General features: G+C 46.8%; 1 protein-coding gene across 2 annotated transcripts in view; it reads right to left on the reverse strand.

Moving 5' to 3' along the window:
• The window catches only part of mical3a (microtubule associated monooxygenase, calponin and LIM domain containing 3a), a 140,392-nt gene extending 126,174 nt beyond the window's left edge, over nucleotides 1-14,218 (reverse strand). For both annotated transcript variants that reach the window (XM_082962564.1, XM_082962563.1), the window contains exon 1: nucleotides 13,936-14,218. The gene's annotated coding sequence lies outside the window, so the exon portion shown is untranslated. The remainder of the gene's footprint in view (nucleotides 1-13,935) is intronic.
• Between the last annotated feature and the right edge of the window lie 2,669 nt (nucleotides 14,219-16,887).

Below are 16,887 nucleotides of genomic sequence, written 5' to 3' on the forward strand. Positions count from 1 at the left end.
TCCTGGTCAAAAGTAGTGCACTGCATAGGGAATAGGGTGCCATTTGGGACACAGCCTCTCTCTGCTGACTGGCTGGTCCTGCCATCATGCAGCTCTACAGAGTCCTCCCTGGGGTGGTTGTGTGATAGACTTTAGCATGGGAAGACAAAGGCCTCCAGACCAGGACATGTTCAGAGCTCAGACAGTGCTGTGTAAGTCAGTCACACAGGCCCTGCGTGACTGACTTCCAGCGAACTGCGCATTTTCCAGAGAAGTGAGCAGCCCGTTCGCTGGAACTGCCTTCATGAGTAACACTGGAATACTCCTAGTTAGCCTGGTATCAGATCTATTTGTGCCATCTTGCCAACTCCTACGGTCATTGTAAGAGTTGGCTGATGCAGAGCAGGGACTAGTGTAACGACCATCGTAAGGAGGAGACCAAGGTGCAGCGTGGTAAGTGCTCATGTTTACTTTTATTTAACTCAGAACACTAAACAAAATAACGAAAAGGAAAAGGAACGTCGCGTTCTGCAGGCTTACTGAGCTGTACAAAAACAAGATCCCACAACTAAAGGTGGAAAAAAGGGCTGCCTAAGTATGATTCCCAATCAGAGACAACGATAGAAAGCTGCCTCTGATTAGGAACCATACTCGGCCAAACACAAAGAAATACAAAAACTAGATTGCCCACCCCACATCACACCCTGACCTAACCAAACTAGAGGAAGTAAAACGTCTCTCTAAGGTCAGGGCGTGACAACTAGGCTAGCTGCTAGTGTGTTTGTGAGGAACACTGAGCCTGGTGGGGTAACTCTCCTTCACCCCACTGGAGGAGGCTGTGAAACTGACACCCCCTCTGTTAGACAGATGATCTTGGTGGGATGTTAACAGAGCGATGATGACAGCTGCACTGGTGATCAGGGATCCGTCAAGTCTGGACCAGCTACTGCTACACACCAGTCACTGTGTGTGTGTGTGCGCATGGGGGTTGGCTCTCACACACACACACACACACACACACACACACACACACACACACACACACACTATCCTTGAACTTCACTAAAGCAGAATTCCATGGTTCACCTTCTCTGTGATCCATGAAGACAGTTTTAGGCTGGGTTTCTGTATAGCACTTTGTGACATCGGCTGATGTAAAAAGGGCTTTAGAAACATATTTGATTGATTGATCACCTCCATAGAAAAAAAGTGTAGAACAATAAAACAGATAGATAGACAGACAACTCCACAAGTTTAAAATCGTAGGAATTTCTCCATGAAGAATAATGCTAAACGCCAAACTGATCATGATCTTAACACTAAGTACAACACATGGGACTTTGTTCTCCAGACACAACAAAAAGGTGCTGTTGAGTCATCATTTATACGGTGTGTGTGTGTGTGTGTGTGTGTGTGTGTGTGTGTGTGTGTGTGTGTGTGTGTGTGTGTGTGTGTGTGTGTGTGTGTGTGTGTGTGTGTGATGGATCTAGGCATCAAGTCAAAGCACCAGCCCAGAAATGATGACTGTATTGTTCAGCAGAAAGCAGATAGGTCATATAACATAGAACAGTCAATACAGTAATCAGATAATTACATGGTCTCTACATGCTCCCAGAATAACAAGCCTATAGCTCATAAAAAAAGGTCAGAGCATTTCACAAGAAAAGAAGGGCAACCACTCATGTCTTGACAGTTTCCTCAGCTTCTAATACGCTGGACAGAACAGCAAACACATTTTTCAACAACTCAACAGGAAGTGTCAGAAGTACAATATGTAATAAAAAAAACAAAGTTCAATGCTAACGGCAGTAGATCGACCTCTTCTACCATCTCCTAACCAAGTTAACATAGAATGCCACAGATGAACATAACATTCACTCCTCCTGTCTCCTCATGACATTTACTCCTCCTGTCTCCTCATGACATTCACTCCTCCTGTCTCCTCATGACATTCACTCCTCCTGTCTCCTCATAACATTCACTCCTCCTGTCTCCTCATGACATTTACTCCTCCTGTCTCCTCATAACATTCACTCCTCCTGTCTCCTCATGACATTCATTCCTCCTGTCTCCCTCATGACATTCACTCCTCCTGTCTCCTCATGACATTCACTCCTCCTGTCTCCTCATGACATTCATTCCTCCTGTCTCCCTCATGACATTCACTCCTCCTGTCTCCTCATGACATTCACTCCTCCTGTCTCCTCATGACATTCACTCCTCCTGTCTCCTCATGACATTCACTCCTCCTGTCTCCCTCATGACATTCACTCCTCCTGTCTCCTCATAACATTCACTCCTCCTGTCTCCTCATAACATTCATCAACGTCCTTGAGTGCTTTAATAACCTCCTTCCAACTGCCTCTTACGCCCAAATAGACAAAGTCATATACCTCCTGAACCAATCAGACCTGAGCTGAGCTGCACTTGCCTGGTTTCCCATCCCGCATAGTCTCTGTACCTCTGGTTGATTAGACAATACCTGAGCCAGCATAGTAAGATTTTGGTCGGTATGATAATGTGAAATGGTTAATCAAGAACAGGAAGGCCTGCACACTGTTTATGCTCCCTGGCGATGATCTGTTTCGGATCAAAACGTTGTCAATAAAGCAGTGAATTTGGAGCATAAACAGGTCTTCCTGTTCTTTACAGGTATTCTGTTTTAGCCCGGCCACCTACGTTTTTTAAGGATGTGCGTATGACCACACATTTTTCAAAAGGGTAATCAAGACCATAATGGTGGTGGAGGAGGGTAGAAATATCAATTAGTGTGAATGAACATAACCAGTTGGCAAAATGTAGCATGGGATGTCACAATTATCAGATGTTCTGTTTGAAATATGCTTTTTCCCTCTAAAGAAGGGTTCATGGCCACATTAAAGAGTCCGTAAGGTAAACACAATATTATACTAAACTAACCACTAAGTTAACACCATCCTCCATGCCAATCTACACAGACAGAGCTACCGCTGCTTTGTGGTTCTTTGTCTGGTGCTGTGTGACTGGGGGAGATGCCAGCTTCCAGTGCTTTGCTGGTGCTATGGTTGTTGTTGTTGGCTGAGAGAACTCACTTTGTGTTTGAGCAGTATTTCAATAAGACCGTGAGACACTGGCACCAACCTGCTTGTGGTTATTGAAAATGGTCTCATGTCAGAACATCTCAAAGTAGAGCGGGGGAGAGCAGAGGAAGCCCAACGCTCAGGGAAAAGTGCTGCTCGTCTAACCCCGGAGTCCAAGACAGACACCTCCAGAGCAAAACAAGGCAGCAGTAAACATGTCGTCACCCACAAATGATGCAGATCTAATCTGCAGGTCTTAATGACTCTTCTTGCTTGATGAGCTTGTTTTTAAAATATGAATCTCTCTCTCTCTCTCTCTCTCTCTCTCTGTCTGTCTGTCTGTCTGTCTGTCTGTCTGTCTGTCTGTCTGTCTGTCTGTCTGTCTGTCTGTCTGTCTGTCTGTCTGTCTGTCTGTCTGTCTGTCTGTCTGTCTGTCTGTCTGTCTGTCTGTCTGTCTGTCTGTCTGTCTGTCTGTCTGTCTGTCTGTCTGTGTTCCACAGCTGTGAAAGTTCCCTGAATAATATAGAGCTTGAGGCTAATCAAACCTGAGCTTGAGGCTAATCAAACCTGACGAAAGTTCCTCACACTTCTATTCCAACTGGCCGCTGTTCTTGTCAAGCTGTTTCTAATTGAGAATATCCATACTATTGTACAACGCTTGCCGGCTTTGCAGGGAACAAGTAGGGAATAAGAGATCCTTCATTACACATTGTCATCCGTTTGAGATGAAGCACCAGAAACTCAGAGGGAAATGCTGTTGCAAAATAACAAGGGCAATATAACTGGATAAAACTTTATATTTCAGCGAGCACTCCAGCTGAGACTCAGGGGACGACAGAGAGAGACTGATAAATAGAGAGCGAGAGAGAGAGACTGATAAATAGAGAGCGAGAGATTGATAGAGATTGATAAATAGAGAGAGAGAGATTGATAGAGATTGATTAATATATATATATATAGAGAGAGAGAGAGAGAGAGAGAGAGAGAGAGAGAGAGAGAGAGAGAGAGAGAGAGAGAAGAGAGAGAGAGAGAGAGAGAGAGAGAGAGAGAAAACCCAGTAAACCCCAAAAACACTAAAATAATGATTTTCCAGAGAAGATCCAGATCTCAGGGAATTAGACCAAAGTTCTCAATAGGTACAAAATATATAGAGTACTGTACACACTACAATTACTTAGGTTTAAAAATAAGCTCAACTAGACACCTTAATGAGGCAGTGAATGAACTGAGAGAGAAAGCACGCAGGGCATTCTACGCCATTAAAAAGTGAATTCAAATTGAAATACCTATTCAAATTTGGCTAAAACTAATTGAATATGTCATTGAACCAATTGCACTTTATGGCAGCGAGGTGTGGGGTCCACTTGCAAAACAAAATTTCATCAAATGGGACAAACACCCCATTGAAACCCTGCATGCAGAGTTCTGTAAGATTCTCCTACATGTCCAGAGGAAAACTACACACAATGCATGCAGGGCAGAATTAGGCCAATATCCACTAATAATAAAAACTCAAAAAAGAGCAATTAAGTTTTGGAAACATCTAAAATACAGTGACCCCCTCTCATATCTTTACCAAGCCCTGCAATGCCAAGAGCTGAGCAAAGAAAAGAGTCCCCTCATCCAGCTGGTCCTGGGGCTGAGTTCACAAACCTGTTCTACTAACACACTGAAGCCTCAGGACCCTCATCCAGCTGGTCCTGGGACTGAGTTCACAAACCTGTTCTACTAACACACTGACGCCTTAGGACCAGAACATCCAATCAATCAGAATAAACCAAATTACAACACAGTCAAAACAAAACTACATTGCTTATTGGGAAACAATAGCACAAACACAAAGCAAAATGCAGTGCTATCTGGCCCTAAATCGACAGTACACCGTGGCTAAATATTTGACCATGATTACTGATCAAAACCTTAGAAAAACCTTGACAAAGTACAGGCTCAGTGAGCACAGCCTTGCCATTGAGAAGGGTAGACACAGGAAAACCTGGCTCCCTGTAGAGGAAAGGCTGTGCAACCACTGCACAACAGCAGAACCTGAGACAGAGCTGCATTTCCTGACAAAATGTAAAAAATATAAAACAATTAGAGAGTGTCATTCTCCCAAATGTGAAACCCTTATTCAAGGTTTCAAAGACCTCTCTGATGAGGATAGGCTACCCGTCTGTTGGGGGAGGACGCAGAGAGCTGTGGATTGGCAGCGCACTACATTGCTGCCTGCCATAAGTTGAGGGACAGTGTCTGACAGACCAATCAACCTGCACATGTCCTCTACTGTATGCTTATTGTTATTGTTGAATGTATGGTTATTTTGACCCTTGGTTATTGTTGTTACTGCTGTCCCGTTGACAATTTTGATTCTCATTTTTATATTGTAAATATCCAAAATAAGCTTTGGCAATATGTACATTGTTACATCATGCCAATAAAGCAAATTGAATTGAATTGACTGATAAATAGAGAGCGAGAGAGAGAGACGGATAAATAGAGAGCGAGAGAGAGACTGATAAATAGAGAGAGAGACTGATAAATAGAGAGCGAGAGAGAGAGAGACTGGTAAATAGAGAGCGAGAGAGAGAGTCTGATAGAGAGAGACTGATAAATAGAGAGAGAGAGAGAGAGAGAGAGAGAGAGAGAGAGAGAGAAAAAAGAGGAAGAGAGAGTGAAAGAGCGAGAGAAGGGGAAGAGGGAGAGAGAATTTGAAAACACACCCAATTTTGATGAACTCCCATATCTACTGGGTGAAATACCACAGTGTGCCATCACAGCAGCAAGATTTGTAACCTGTTGCCACAAGAAAAGGGCAACCAGTGAAGAACAAACACCATTGTAAATACAACCCATATTTATGTTACTTTATTTTCCCTTTTGTACTTTAACCATTTGCACCTGATATGACATTTGAAATGTCTTTATTCTTTTGGAACTTTTGTGAGTGTAATGTTTACTGTTATTTTTTATTTTTATTGTTTATTTCACTTTTGTTTATTATCTACTTCACTTGCTTTGGCAATGTTAACATATGTTTCCCATGCCAATAAAGCCCTAAAATTGAATTGAGAGAGAGCGAGAGAGAGAGAGAGAGAGAGAGGGGGGGGGGGCGAGAGAGAGAGAGATAGAGAGAGAGAGAGAGAGAGAGAGAGAGGGGGGGCGAGAGAGAGAGAGAGAGAGAGAGAGAGAGAGAGAGAGAGAGAAGGGGAAGAGGGAGACAGAAATACACAGAAAACTTCCCCAGGATTGTCTAGGCTCTCTGGATTTCAGTGTCTTCCTGTTCCTCAGACAAAGGATGGTGGTTCTAAAATGATGAATAGTCTCTGTTTGGAGCCTGTCCACACACAACCAGTACAGAGTCATCGTAGCTTACAGCTACGCGTTGCCCTTGACTGACACACAGGGAATGAAAGACTATGCTCATAAAAATGAATGTAGGCTATAATTAAAGCATATTTCATACTGGCAACACTGTTCAAATCCTCAAAACGCCATGCCAGCAAACAAAGACAGAGCACTACAGCACTACATTTCTAAAGCAAATGTTTCCCAAAACATCCTCAAACTTGTCCTGCCTACCTCTTCTTTTTGAATTACTGGGCTAGAATCATGGCTCTGAAACACTACTTCTGTACTGCAGCACAGTGGTAATAGTAATTTAGTCCACAACCAGATGAACCCCTCCCTCCACCCCCAAAACACACACCCACACACCCTACATTACAAAGAGAGGGGACTGTGTACAGGACTCTAACCAACACACCCTTCCCTGCACCTGTATCATACACCATCAGGCTGACAGCGCTGACATCCCAAACACACAGAACCTCTCCCGGACTGTCAGGACAGCACTGCAGAGAGAGGAGAGGAGAGGCCTGCCAACGGGGATTAACCTTGTCAGTAGATCAGCTGATATAGCTGGATTTATTCCCTCCCTGGCTGTACCATCGATGCCTCCTCCACTCGAGCTACTCCTTTACAGAACCACATCATCATCTATCTGTGGATGACCGTTTCCCATAAACTGCCTACTCCCCGAATTCGATTGTGTTTGTCCTGATGTCCAGAATCAGTGTCTGAAGTAAGGGGCAGCTGCCTGCCTGACAAACGTCCTCACGGCTCTTATGAATGACAGCTATTTACTAAAGCTGTCCCCTTTCTCATCACATGAGCCTCCCACTGCCTCCCACTCAGCACGGCACAGCCACCGAGGTTCACAATATCCCACTGTGTCCCCCTGATACAGTACTGGTCAGCAGAGAGGGGGGGGGGGGGAGAGCTAGATAGACATGCCACAAGGTAGACCAGGAGGACTAATGACAACAAGCAACATCAAGTACAGCTTTTACCCGGGGTTGCTTGAGAGAGATGACATAGCATTCAGTAAATATACTATGGCACCGGTGTATAAACATGGCATTGGGTTATGGATTCATGTATCTGGAACAGAACACTGTCCATAGGAATGCGGCAGCGGTGCCGTGTTCTCTCCTTTGTATTTACCCTTCCTTTTCTCCAACTTGACATCCACCGTATGTACTGCAAACAGAGTAAGGGCTGAGAGTCCACGCTGTTCCTCCATCCCTTTCCTTTCTCTCTCGCTCTCTTTCGCGCTCTCCCTCTGACTCTCTCTGGGGGTCAGATCTATTTTCCGCCCATCCCTGCAGTGTGTGGCTCTGTTCTGCAGTGTGTGGCTCTGTTCTGCAGTGTGTGTGTGGCTCTGTTCTGCAGTGTGTGTGTGGCTCTGTTCTGCGGTGTGTGTGTGGCTCTGTTCTGCAGTGTGTGTGGCTTTGTTCTGCAGTGTGTGTGGCTTTGTTCTGCAGTGTGTGTGTGGACTGTGGAGCCTCGTGAGGCTGTAGCATAACTCCTCCACCCACCACTTAGCTCTGCTGCTCAGCTCCAAACACAGTATTTCATAACTCCTCCACCCATCACTCAGCTCTGCTGCTCAGCTCCAAACACAGTATTTCATAACTCCTCCACCCATCACTCAGCTCTGCTGCTCAGCTCCAAACACAGTATTTCATAACTCCTCCACCCACCACTCAGCTCTGCTGCTCAGCTCCAAACACAGTATTTCATAACTCCTCCACCCACCACTCAGCTCTGCTGCTCAGCTCCAAACACAGTATTTCATAACTCCTCCACCCATCACTCAGCTCTGCTGCTCAGCTCCAAACACAGTATTTCATAACTCCTCCACCCACCACTCAGCTCTGCTGCTCAGCTGCTCAGCTCCAAACACAGTATTTCATAACTCCTCCACCCATCACTCAGCTCTGCTGCTCAGCTCCAAACACAGTATTTCATAACTCCTCCACCCATCACTCAGCTCTTCTGCTCAGCTCCAAACACAGTATTTCATAACTCCTCCACCCACGGCATTCCCGAATGCTCCCAGAATGCACACCACGTCAGCCAGAAAAATGAGAAATATGACCCAATTACAGAGTAGAGATAACCTGCCTAGGGGGCCGGGGGAGGAAGTAGGAGGAGGGAAAGTGGGGGGGGGGGGGGGGGGGGGGTGAGGTAGAGGAAGGGGGCATTATCATATGTAACTCATGTGCAGCTCTAACAACAGCAGACTGCGATGATATCATGATATCACTGCAGGATCAAGGTCTGGTGGCAGAGGAGAAGAAGAGAGGAGGAAAAGAGAAAGAAGGGAGGCCTTGCTGGACTGGTATCTAAGGGCTCAATCTAGTGTTTGGGTAAACAGCAACTGCAGAGGTATTTGATGTGTGGAGCCCCCCGTCACAGTCTACCCAGTCAGTTCTAAATCGATGGTATTTAGGAAACAGTGGTATTCACATCATAAACAGTACTGGGGTTGTAAATGAAACTAAGTGGCTGAAGCAGAGTTATGCCAGTTAAATGAATTGATAAATACTGCATTGGGAGAATGCTGCTGCTGCAGTGTCTTTCACTAACTGCTCGCATTGATTTAATATAATCTGATGATGCTACAGTACATCAACATGGTCTCAGAATATGACAAAATAGTGACATTTAAGCATTGAAATACAGTGCATTTGGAAAGTTGTCAGACCCCTTCCCTTTATCCACATTTTGTTACCTTACAGCCTTACTCTAAAATGGATTACATTTAAAAAAAATCCTCATTAATGTCATTGTCGTGTGTGTAGGTGGCAGGGAAGTCAGGCGCAGGAGAAACCAACTTGGTGTAACTGGAGTAGTTTAATTTATATAAAACAAACTCCAAGAAACCAACGTACATAAAAATAAACATGGGTAAACATACCCGTCGCACACCTATACAAAATACACGAACACATAACCACAAACAAAACAACAAACCGTGACGAAGAGGTGCAACATGCACTAACTCAAAATAATCTCCCACAAACAAAAGTGGGAAAAACAACTACTTAAATATGATCCCCAATTAGAGACAACGATGACCAGCTGCCTCTAATTGGGAATCATCCAAAAAAAACAACATAGAAAAACAGAAACTAGAACCAAACAACATAGAAAAATAAAACTAGAATAAACCCCCCCAGTCACGCCCTGACCTACTCTACCATAGAAAATAAGAGCTCTCGATGGTCAGGACGTGACAGGACCCCCCCCCAAAGGTGCGGACTCCGGCCGCAAAACCTTTTATTTTTATTTTTTTTACATTTATAGTCATTTAGCAGATGCTCTTATCCAGAGCAACTTACAGTAGTGAATGCATACATTTCATTTCATGCATTTTTTTGATTTTGTACTGGCCCCCCGTGGGAATCGAACCCACAACCCTGGCGTTGCAGACACCATGCTGATGTTGCAAACACCATGCTCTACCAACTGAGCCACAGGGGAAGACCAAGACCAAAACCTGAAACCAAAAGGGAGGGTTGAGGGGGGTGTCTACTGTTGGTGGCGGTTCTGGTGCAGGACGAAGAACCCTCTCATCCCGCGGATCCTCCCACATCAGAGGCGGTTCTGGTGTGGGACAAAGAACCCTCTCATCCTGTGGATCCACCAGCATAGGAGGCGGCTCTGGTGCAGGACGAAGAACCCTCTCATCCTGCAAACCCGCCAGCATCGGTGGAGGCTCTGGACCGCCGACTGTCACTGGAGGTTCCGGACCGCGGGCCGTCTCAGGAGGTTCCGGACTGTGGACCATCGTTGGAGGTTCCGGACTGTGAAACGTCGCCAGAAGCTCTGGACTGGGAACTGTCGCCGGAAGCTCTGGACTGGGAACTGTCGCTGGAAGCTCTGGACTGGGAACTGTCACCGGAAGCTCTGGAACGGGAAGGCGCACTGGAGGCCTGATGCGTGGGGCTGGCACAGGTGTCGCCAGACTGGTAACACGCACCTCAGGGCGAGTGCGGAGAGCAAGCACAGGACGCACCAGACTGGGTAGGCGCACTGGAGGCCTAGTGCGTGGAGCCGGGACAGGTGGCACTAGACTGGTGACACGCACTTCAGGGCGAGTGTGAGGAGAAGGCACAGGACGTACCTGACTGAGGACACACACTCCAAGGAGAGTGCGAGGAGGAGGCACAGGACGTACTGGGCTGTGGAGGGGCACTGGAGACCTGGTGCGTAGAACCGGTGCAGGATATACTGGACAGTGGAGGCGCACTGGAGGTCTGGAGCGTAGAGCTGGCACAACCCGTCCTGGCTGAACGCTCACTTTAGCCCGGCAAATGCGGGGCGCTGGCACAGGACGAACTGGGCTGTGAATGCGCACTGGCAACACAGTGCGTAGACCTGGCGCAGGATATCCTGGACCAAGGAGGCGTACTGGAGACCAGGAGTGTTGAGCCGGCACAACCCGTCCTGGCTGAATGCTCACTTTAGCCCTGCAAATGCGGGGCGCAGGCACAGTGCGCACCGGGCTATGAATGCGCACTGGAGATACAGTGCGCATCACCGCATAACACGGTGCCTGACTGGTCACACGCTCCCCACGGTAAGCACGCCCGCTCTGCAGCGCTCTCAACGCCAACACCTCTCTCCGGAATCTTTCGTCGAGTTCCTCACTCGACTCCCTGACTGGCTCTGGTTCACACCTCGGCTCCGCCGACCACTCAGTGTGCCCCCCCAAAACAATTTTTGGAGCTGCCTCTCGGGCTTCTGTTGTTGCCGTGCTAATTCCTCGTAGCGTCGCCATTCTGCTCTCGCTGCCTCTATCTCCTCCTTCGGACAGCGATACTCCCCTTCCTGCCTCCAGGGTCCTTTCCCGTCCAAGATTTCCTCCCAGGTCCATTCCTCTTGATCACGCTGCTTGGTCCTCTGGTGGTGGGAGATTCTGTCACGCTTGTGTGTAGGAACGGACGAAAGCGCAGCGTGGGTATCGTTCCACATAATTTATTTTAATGTGAAACTATGCAAGACATACAATAAACCATAAACAAAACAACAAACCACGACGAAGAGTGCAACATGCACTAACTCAAAATAATCTCCCACAAACAAAAGTGGGAAAAACAACTACTTAAATATGATCCCCAATTAGAGACAACGATGACCAGCTGCCTCTAATTGGGGATCATCCAGAAACCCCAACATAGAAAAACAGAAACTAGAACCAAACAACATAGAAAAATAAAACTAGAATAAACCCCCCCCAGTCACGCCCTGACCTACTCTACCATAGAAAATAAGAGCTCTCTATGGTCAGGACGTGACAATTAATCTACACACAATAACCCATAATGACAAAGCATAGACATTCTTGCAAATCTATTAAAATAAAAACAGAAATAACTTATTTACATACGGTAAGTATTCAGACTCTTTGCTTTGAGACTCGAAATTGAGCTCCGGTCCATCCTGTTTCCATTGATCATCCTTGGGGTGTTTCTACAACTTGATTGGAGTCCACCTGTGGTCAATTCAATTGATTGGACATGATTTGGAAAGGCACACAAAAACCAAACCATGACGTCGAAGGAATTGTCCGTAGAGCTCCGAGACAGGATTGTGTCGAGGCACAGACCTGGGGAAGGGTACCAACACATTTCTGCTGCCTTTAAGGTCCCCAAGAACAAAGTAGCCTCAATCGTTCTTAAATGGAAGAAGTTTGGAACCACCAAGACTCTTCCTAGAGTTGGCTGCTCGGCCAAACTGAGCAATCGGGGGAGAAGGGCCTTTGTCAGGGAGGTGACCAAGAACCCGATGGTCACTCTGACAGAGCTCCAGAGTTCCTTGTGGAGATGGGAGAACCTTCCAGAAGGACAACCATCTCTGCAGCACTCCACCAATCAGGCCTTTACGGTCACGTCTGGAGGAAACCAGGCATCACCTGACCAATACCATCCCGACGGTGAAGCATGGTGGTGGCAGCATCATGCTGTGGGACATTTTTTCAGCGGCAGGAACTGGGAGACTAGTCAGGATCAAGGGAAAGATGTACAGAGAGATCCTTGCTCCAGAGCGCTCAGGACCTAAGACTGGGATGAAGGTTCACCTTCCAACAGGACAACAACCTAAGCGCACAGCCAAGACAACGCAGGAGTGGCTTTGTGACAAGTCTCTGAATGTCCTTGAGTGGTCCAGCCAGAGCCCGGACTTGAACCCGATCGAACATCTCTGGAGAGACCTGAAAACAGCTGTGCAGCGATGCTCCCCATCCAACCTGACAGAGCTTGAGAGGATCTGCAGAGAAGAATGGGAGAAACTTCCCAAATACAGGTGTGCCAAGCTTGTAGCATCATACCCAAGAAGACTTGAGGCTGTAGTTGCTGCCAAAGGTGCTTCAACAAAGTACTGAGTAAAGGGTTTGAATACTTATGCAAATGTTATATTTCCGTTATAAATACATTAGCAAAAATTGCTAAAAAACTGGTTTTGATTTGTAATTATGGGGTATTGTGTGTAGATTTCTGAGGGGAAAAAAGAATTGAATCAATTTTAGAAAAAGGCTGTAACGTAACAAAATGTGGAAAAAGTCAAGGGGTCTGAATACTTTCCAAAGGCAATGTATGTCACTCACTTGTGGTGACAGAGATAGGTCTGAGTATAACAGTGCGGTACTCTGACTGCTGCATAATAGAACAGCATACTGGTTGACAGAGAGGGTGAGGAGTATGTCCTACAGAACAGTACACTCTTAGAAAAAAAGGTGCTATCTAGAACCTAAACGGGTTCTTCGTCTGTCCCCAGAGGAGAACTCTTTCAAGAACCCTTTCTGGTTCCAGGTAGACCCCTATTGGTTTCCATGTAGAACCCTTTCCCTAGAGGGTTCTACATGGAACCCAAAAGAGTTCTACCTGGAACCAAAAAGGGTTCTTTTAAGAGTGCACAAGCACAACAACAAGGGTGTTTCTCTGCTGCAGTCACTGCGTAAACAATATACCAGCGATTGTCAGCATTACACAATTATTTATTACTGTTATTCCACAACAATGATTCTGTTTCACAAGTAATTGCCACATAGTCAACACACTTGCCACAATCACATAGTCATAACCATGTATAAACAATTGTACACACAGAGGCAGACACACACAACCTCCAACACACACACCCTCCAACACACACACGTACACACCTTCCCACCCACACACACACACACACACGCATGCACGTACACGCGCACGCACACACACCTTTCTACCCACACACACACGAGCATGCACGTATACACGCACAAACTCACGCATGCACACACACACACGCACATACACAAAACACATCCCATGGTTACAAAAGCATGGCTCATCAAGACACCCATCCAGTCTCTGTTAAGCAACTGTTGTCTCAGTCGCGTCCATAAATACTTGTGCCATTGCTCTCCTTCAGAGCATAACAACATACAGCAGAATAAAAATTATAATAACAATAATAATAATGTAATGAACATACAGCAGCACACACAACATGCAAACAGCTACACAACACATCACTATGGCAATCACAGAGGAATGACACACAGACTTACAGTGCTGGATCCGGTGCTGAGGCTCAGTGAAAAGACTGCTATCTCCCCCTTTACTCTGCATTACTGTTTGACTGGGATGGCTGCCAGACGCTTCTCTCACTCACTCCCACTCCTCCTCCTGTCTTTCACCCTCATAGGAAGAGTAGCAGCACACAGAGAGATCTGCAGTGCTGCTGGATCTGTGGCAGTATGCTGACGTCTCTGCTCTCTCTCTCTGTCTCTCTGTGTGTCCCTCTCTCTCCTTTCTCTCTGTCTCTCTCTCTCTCCTTTCTCTCTGTATGTCTCTCTCTCTCTCCTTTCTCCAAGGTCAGGGAAAGATCCGCCTAGCTATAGGGGTGGCTCCTCCCACAACGGAGCAGTCAGTTACGCTGCCAGGTCTAGCTATCCACCCCTCCTCTTCCTCCCTCCATCCCCACAACCACCCAGCACCGTGGAAGTAATTACCCCATCATGAGCCAGATTAACCCAGCCTGCTCTCCTCTTCTTCTCCTATGGGCCACGGCCACCTCACAGACAGACAGGATTACGACAGGGTTCAAGGCCACTCCAGGACCCAGAGCAGGAACAGCAGGAGGACAGGGCTTGTCTGGGTAGCCATTTGATTAGTTGTTCAGGAGTCTTATGGCTTGGGGGTAGAAGCTGTTTAGAATCCTCTCGGACCTAGACTTGGCGCTCCGGTACTGCTTGCCGTGCGGTAGCAGAGAGAACAGTCTATGACTAGGGTGGCTGGAGTCTTTGACAATTTTTAGGGCCTTCCTCTGACACTGCCTGGTATAGAGGTCCTGGATGGCAGGAAGCTTGGCCCCAGTGATGTACTGGGCCGTTCACATTACCCTCTGTAGTGCCTTGCAGTCGGAGGCCGGCCAGTTGCCATACCAGGCAGTGATGTAACCAGTCAGGATGCTCTTGATGGTGCAGCTCTAGAACCTTTTGAGAATCTGAGGACCCATACCAAATCTTTTCAGTCTCCTGAGGGGGAATAGGTTTTGTCGTGCCCTCTTCACGACTGTCTTGGTGTGCTTGGACAATGTTAGTTTGTTGGTGATGTGGACACCAAGGAACTTGAAGCTCTCAGCCTGCTCCACTGCAGCCCCATCGATGAGAATGAGGGCGTGCTTTTTCCTGTAGTCCACAATCATCTACTTTGTCTTGATCGCGTTGAGGGAGAGGTTGCTCTCCTTGCACCACACGGCCAGGTCTCTGACCTCCTCCCTATAGGCTGTCTCGTTGTTGTCGGTGATCAGGCCTACCACTGTTGTGTCATCGGCAAACTTAATGATGGTGTTGGAGTCGTGCCTGGCCGTGCAGTCATGCGTGAACAGGGAGCACAGGAGGGGACTGAGCACGCACCCCTGAGGGGCCCCTGTGTTGACGATCAGCGTAGCGGATGTGTTGTTACCTACCCTCACCACCTGGGGGCGGCCGTCAGGAAGTCCAGGATCCAGTTGCAGAGGGAGGTGTTTAGTCCCAGGGTCCTTAGCTTAGTGATGAGGGCACTATGGTGTTGAACGCTGAGCTGTAGTCAATGAATAGCATTCTCACATAGGTGTTCCCTTTGTCCAGGTGGGAAAGGACAGTGTGGAGTGCAATAGAGATTGCATCATCTGTGGATCTGTTGGGACGGTATGCAAATTGGAATGGTCTAGGGTTTCTGGGATAATGGTGTTGATGTGAGCCATGCCCAGCCTTTCGAAGCACTTCATGGCTACAGACGTGAGTGCTACGGGTCAGTAGTCATTTAGGCAGGTTACCTTAGTGTTCTTGGGCACAGGCACTATGGTGGTCTGCTTAAAACATGTTGGTATTACAGACTCAGACAGGGAGAGGTTGAAAATGTCAGTGAAGACACTGGTCAGTGCATGCTCGCAGTACAAGGGCAGCTCTCGGCTGTAAGCAGGAATCAGGAGGATAGAATTATGGTCAGATTTGCCAAATGGAGGGCGAGGGAAAGTTTTGCATGCGTCTCTGTGTATGGAGTAAAGGTGGTCCAGAGTTTTTTTTCCTCTGGTTGCACATTTAACATGCTGATAGAAATTTGGTAAAATGGATTTAAGTTTCCCTGCATTAAAGTCCCCGGCAACTAGGAGCACTGCCTCTGGTTGAGCGTTTTCTTGTTTGCTTATGGCAGAGTACAGCTCATTCAACACAGTCTTAGCGCCAGCCTCCGACTGTGGTGGTATTTAAACAACTACGAAAACTACAGATGAAAACTCTCTAGGTAGGTAGCGTGGTCTACAGTTTATCATGTGATACTCTACCTCAGGCGAGCAATAGCTTGAGACTTCCTTAGATATCGTGCACCAGCTATTATTTACAAAAATACATAGTCCGTCGCCGCTTGTCTGACCAGACACCGCTGTTCTATCCTGCCGGTACAGCGTGTAGCCAGCCAGCTGTATGTTGATAGTGTCGTCGTTCAGCCACGACTCTGTGAAGCATAAGATATTACAGTTTTGAATGTCCCATTGGTAGTTTAATCTTCCACGTAGGTAATCTATTTTATTGTTCAAAGATTGCACATTTGCTAGCAGAATGGAAGGAAGTTGGGGTTTATTCAATCGCCTACGAATTCTCAGAAGGCAGCACGCACTCCGACCCCTTTTTCTCCGCCTCCTCTTCACGCAAATCACTGGGATCTGGGCCTGTTCCCGAGAAAGCAGTATATTGTTCGAGTCGGCCTCATCAGACTTGTTAAAGGAAAAAAAGGATTCTGCCGGTCCGTGGTGAGTAATCGCAGTCCTGATGTCTAGAAGTTATTTTCGGTCATAAGAGATGGTAGCAGCAACATTACGTACAAATAAGTAAAAAAAATAAGTTATAAACAACGCAAATAAACAAACAAAAAAACACAATCAGTTGGGGGCACGTAAAACGTCTGCCTTCTTCTCCGGCGCCATCTTACTGTATGTGCTAGTACTGTGAATTTGTTGTCAAGACTACATTGCACATGTA

This window comes from Salmo salar, chromosome 16 (genome assembly GCF_965601325.2).
Source record: "Salmo salar chromosome 16, fSalSal1, whole genome shotgun sequence".
Classification (NCBI taxonomy): Eukaryota; Metazoa; Chordata; class Actinopteri; order Salmoniformes; family Salmonidae; genus Salmo; species Salmo salar.